General features: G+C 41.0%; 1 non-coding gene across 1 annotated transcript; it reads left to right on the top strand.

The window, feature by feature from the left end:
* The first annotated feature begins 4,699 nt into the window (after positions 1–4,699).
* Positions 4,700–4,828, top strand: LOC117701855 (small nucleolar RNA SNORA17). Its single transcript, XR_004605884.1, has one exon. It is a non-coding gene; the product is annotated as a small nucleolar RNA SNORA17 (small nucleolar RNA).
* The last annotated feature ends 283 nt before the right edge of the window (positions 4,829–5,111 follow it).

Here is a 5,111-nt window from a genome sequence, read left to right as displayed (position 1 = left end):
GTTATTAACACAAAATATCCAGGAAATTCAGGACACAATGAGAAGACCAAACCTAAAGATAATAGGTATAGATGAGAGTGAAGATTCCCAACTTAAAGGGCCAATAAATATCTTCAACAAAATTATAAAAGAAAACTTCCCTATTCTAAAGAACAAGATTCCCATAAACATACAAGAAGCCTACAGACCACCAAATAGACTAGGCCAGAAAACAAATACCTCCCGTCACATAGTAATCAAAACACCAAGTGCACAAAACAAAAAAAGAATATTAAATGCAGTAAGGGAAAAAGACCAAGTAACATGTAAAGGCAGACCTATCAGAATTACACCAGACTTCTCACCAGATACTATAAAAGCTAGAAGATGCTGGACAGATGTCATACAGACCCTAAGAGAACACAAATGCCAGCCCAGGCTACTATACCCAGCAAAACTCTCAATTACCATAGATGGAGAAACCAAGATATTCCATGACAAAACCAAATTTACACAATATCTTTCCACAAACCCAGCATTACAAAGGATAATAGCGGGAAAGCTCCAATACAAAGATGGAAATTATACCCTAAGAAGAGCAAGAAAGTAATCCTCTTCCAAAAAAATCCAAAAGAAGATAGCCACACAAAGATAATTCCACCTCTAATAACAAAAATAACAAGAAGTAACAATCACTGTTCCTTACTATCTCTTATCATCAATGGACTCATTCCCCAATTAAAAGACATAGGCTAATGGACTGGATATATAAAGAGGGCCCAGCATTTTGCTGCATACAGGAAACCCACCTCAATGACAAAGACAGACTCTACCTTAGAGAAAAAGGCTGGAAAACAATTTTTCAAGCAAATGGTCCTAAGAAATTATCTTGATACTAAAATTTGTTTTGAGAATTGTATATTGCAGAATACACAGCCTTGGTATATCTACTCATCAAGCATACTGAGCAGACCTGCTCGAACCTCCGATGTCCTGGAATTCCAGCTGGATGCAGTGAAGAGACAGCATCAGAAGCTTATCAATTTACTCTTCCCCCTGCCCCTCTTCTAATATCTCAACACCCGATAATCAGCTTGAAGAAGTTAATGAAGACTCAGCATTCAATTCAAAAGCTATCAATTTACTCTTCCCCCTGCCCCTCTCTAATATCTCAACACCCATAATCAGCTTGAAGAAGTTAATGAAGCCTATTCCCTGGGCTTGGGGACTGAGGTGGTTAATATTGGGTTGTCTTTCTAGGGAAAAGTAGTGGTTTTGTTGGAACAGGGAAGATTAGCTAGGATTTATTGCATAGCCATAACCTATTGATAGAAATATGTATAATTGTTATTAAGATGAAGTTACAATTTCTTAAATGGTAAACAAAATTTACTTTGATTTCAAAATTTAAGTTTTTCATTGGTACAAGCTTCTTATTAATATAAAAGTGAGATGAATATTGTTACTCTCATAGGCATTGTACCTATATAACACATTTAGCAATACAAGGCTTAGACCCAGTCCTTCTTTAACTTTTTTAACTTATTTGAGATGGTTAGCCTGTGAGTTAAGGGCCTATAGCAAATTCATGGCTTTGAGTTTATTGCTAGGGTGTTTTCTATATTTTATTTAGAAATAGCTGAGAGGAGTTAACAGACAACAGTCCAGATTACCTTACACAGATAGTTGGTTTTCAAAACATCAGAAGTCCACAGAATTGACATTACAAACATTTCTGTATTAATGTTCATTTTGATCAGAGACCTGTCTGCTCCTGACAGCTCCCTGTCTTGAATTCTAAGAAGAAAATAAGCATCTTTGGAGTTACTCCAGTTGTGGTGAGACAGCCACTAGGCAAGAATTGCCTCTTTCCATCTACAGACAAATTACTGTCCAGAAAAGGAGACACTTGTGGAATAGTCGACTGATTATATCTGCCAATACAGAGTAATCAGCCCTTAATAATTCTGCATCACTAGGTCTGTCAGATGATCCTGGGCCAGAAGGCTGAAGATCAGATGCTCCAACGTTTTGTAGTATAGGGACTGTCCAGGTGTTCAGTGGTCTCTATAAAATTGGCTAAGGTTTAGAAGCTATGCTTTGTGCTTCCCATAATTTCAGTTAACTCAGTCATTCTGGATTTCTGGACAGGGTTGAAAACTTATAGTCTCATAGCCATCCTGGCTATTTGCTTTGAGAAAATGGTTTTCAGCTGACATTCATTCTAAAGTCAAGAAAAAAAGCCAGGTTCAGAACTAAGTCTTTTAGTCAGGAGAGATGACAGAGGTTTTTGGTTAGTCAACAAAATGATGGACTGGGTACTAGGTCTATCTTTTACCTTACTAACACAAATTGGTATAGTTATGCTCTAATTGTATTTTGAGAGAAAAGTTTTATTTTAACAGAAAGGGTGATATGTAGGAGGAGCTAAGGTGGGAGGAAGTATGGAGAGGAAGAGGAGGAGTAAGAAGAGGGGGAGGAGAAGGAGAGAAGAAACTAGATGATGAGAGAGAGAAAGAGAGAGTGAGGGGGGCGGGGAACATGGAGGCTGATGTTTGTGTGTCTCTGACAGTCAAAGATAGTTGATATATCTAGGTTGGGTATTGGGTATTACCAAACTTATAAAGCCTTTAATTAACATTTAAAAATTGTATAAAAGCAAAAAGGAGAAGGGGACATGGGGATAGGGATTTTCTAGGGAGGGGAAATGGGGAAAAGGGAATGGCATCTGAAATAAATAAAATATCCAACAAAAATAAATTTAAAAAACTTTAATAAATATTGTAAATATGTTGACATTTTTTAAAAAAGAATCTTCTTCTTTCTCCTCCTTCTCCTCCCAGAATATCTTATACAGCACTCAGCCCTCTTGTGATTATGCATGTGAACACGATTCCCTAATGGTGAGATGTAATGAGGAAACAGGCCTCGTGAACATGTTAGGCTGCAGAGTAGTTACAGGAACAGGTGCACAGTCAGACAACCTGCAGAGCTGCTAAGTAGCTAACAGGTAGGACACATGTATCACGTGGACACTCAGGACAGCAGATAATTCATGCCCTAGTCAGAAGAGAATACAAACAGTTTTATCACATTGCTCAGATGACACATAATTTAAAAAAACATTCCACTTATTCTTGTAATCTTGGATTTCCAGATCATAGTTAACCATGAGTAACAAAACCATGAAAAGATGTTCTGTTGAATAAAGAAGACCATTGTCTCAGACAAGAGGTGGATAAACAGGTACCCTAGAACTGAAGACAACGGATTCCAGGTTGCAATGACCCACAGAGGGTGCATCCGAATGCACATTGCACCTCCATTTCCCCACACAAGGAAGCTTTGCTGGCTTGACTGATCGCCCCACACCAGTGTGAAGAGGCAGATCCCTCACACAAAAGAAACTTACAAGCTAATGGTAGGTGAGCATCTGGAAAGACTCTTTGTTAAGACATGTTTTCCCCCAGCCCCAGACCCTAGACACTGCACTATTTGTCTCCCAGCAAATCATGAAACCTCATCCAGATGACTGACTATTTCATCCCATCATCATGACAGATTTCGCTCCTGTCCCTCAGCTGGTGGGAACTTAAACTCTCCCACTCCAGGAGGGCCCCTCCCCAAGTTCTCTGAAGCAAGTTGTATGTAAATATTTATGCTTTCTTCTCGCATTCCACCTTGACAGCCTACCTTCTACTGAGTTGACATAATGGGAGAAACCATGACAACGAAAGCAAATGTGTGACATACATCTGCCTTCTCAAATACTGGTGAAAACAGGATCTGAAGGAACAAATAAGGATACATGCATGGATCATGTTCACAGTGATGAAAAGAAAGCATGAATGACCATTTAATTAGCTTGTCCAGAGACCCATAGCTTGGAAATTGCACCCAAATCCTGACCCAAGTACCTCCTTCTATTGGACAGATTTAATTGTTCTATGACCTCTCTCTCTCTCTCTCTCTCTCTCTCTCTCTCTCTCTCTCTCTCTCTCTCTCTCTCTCTCTCTCTCCTCCCTCCTCCCTCCTTCTTTTCTTCTCCCTCCCAACCCACACATTTGGATAATTTGGCATTTAATTTTAAATCACCTACAAAACTAATCATTAATATTCACACTTCACAAATTCATCTCTGAATTGAAGATCTGATATTGTAGAAAGGTATCTTTGAGGTACCTAGACCTGACTTGAAGAACAAGAAGCCATAACAGAAAAATCCAGTGCCCTGGAGAACCAGACATGAGCCACAGGTCTCTCCCAAACACAAACTAATTAAATAACCTCCAGGGCTTGCTGGTCCCTTATCTCCAAAATCAGAGTCTAGACTTAACTCTGCTGAGTGCCCTTCGAACTCTAAGATCTCCTCAGAAAACATGTAATTCCATCTCCATGCATCTGTGGTTCCTTAGCCTGATATTTTTGTTGGGCTCCTCACAGTGGGAGAGAAGAGTGTCTCTGATTCTTTTGCCTGTTCTTGGGACCCTTTTCCTCTTACTGAGTTGCCTCATCCAGCCTTGTGCCTAGTCTTGTGTATCTTGTCATGCTGTGTTTGGTTGGCATCCCTGGGAGGCCTGCCCTTTTCTGAAGGGAAACAGAAGAGAGTAGATCTGGGGCAGGGGGGCATGAGGGAGGAGTGGAACTGGGGGAGTGGAGGGACGGGAGGCTGAGGTCAGAATGTATTATATGAGAAATAATAAATTAATTTAAAAAGTGACCTGCCCCTAGAGGCGTTGCAGGTGTGGCTGCTGTGTCACATGTGCGTCAGAAGGTGGCAGAGAGGACAGAGGCTATATCTACACTCTGTTCTGACCTGCGAGCATCTGAATGTCAGTAGTCTAACATAACTGAAAAAACAGTGAGTCTGAGAAGACCAAAAGTCCAGCGACAGGCAGGCCAGATGGGCTCCCAGGATGGGGAGCAAGTCAGAGACTAGAAGAACCCCACCCAGAACCATGAGCCCTGGACAGGAGTGAGCCTAAGACCGAGCACCCTAGCAAAGGACCACTCGAGCAAGCCAGGCAAGGAGCAAGCCCAAGATGACCATCAGTCTGGCATTATGGAGCTCCGACAGGGAACTAGCCTGAGATGACCACCAGTCCCATGCTGCACAGACCTTGAGGGGAGCA

The sequence above is a fragment of the Arvicanthis niloticus genome, unplaced genomic scaffold (genome assembly GCF_011762505.2).
Source record: "Arvicanthis niloticus isolate mArvNil1 unplaced genomic scaffold, mArvNil1.pat.X pat_scaffold_279_arrow_ctg1, whole genome shotgun sequence".
NCBI lineage: Eukaryota > Metazoa > Chordata > Mammalia > Rodentia > Muridae > Arvicanthis > Arvicanthis niloticus.
The sequence above is the reverse complement of the archived record's forward strand: the minus strand, read 5'-3'. Positions and strand labels throughout refer to the sequence as shown.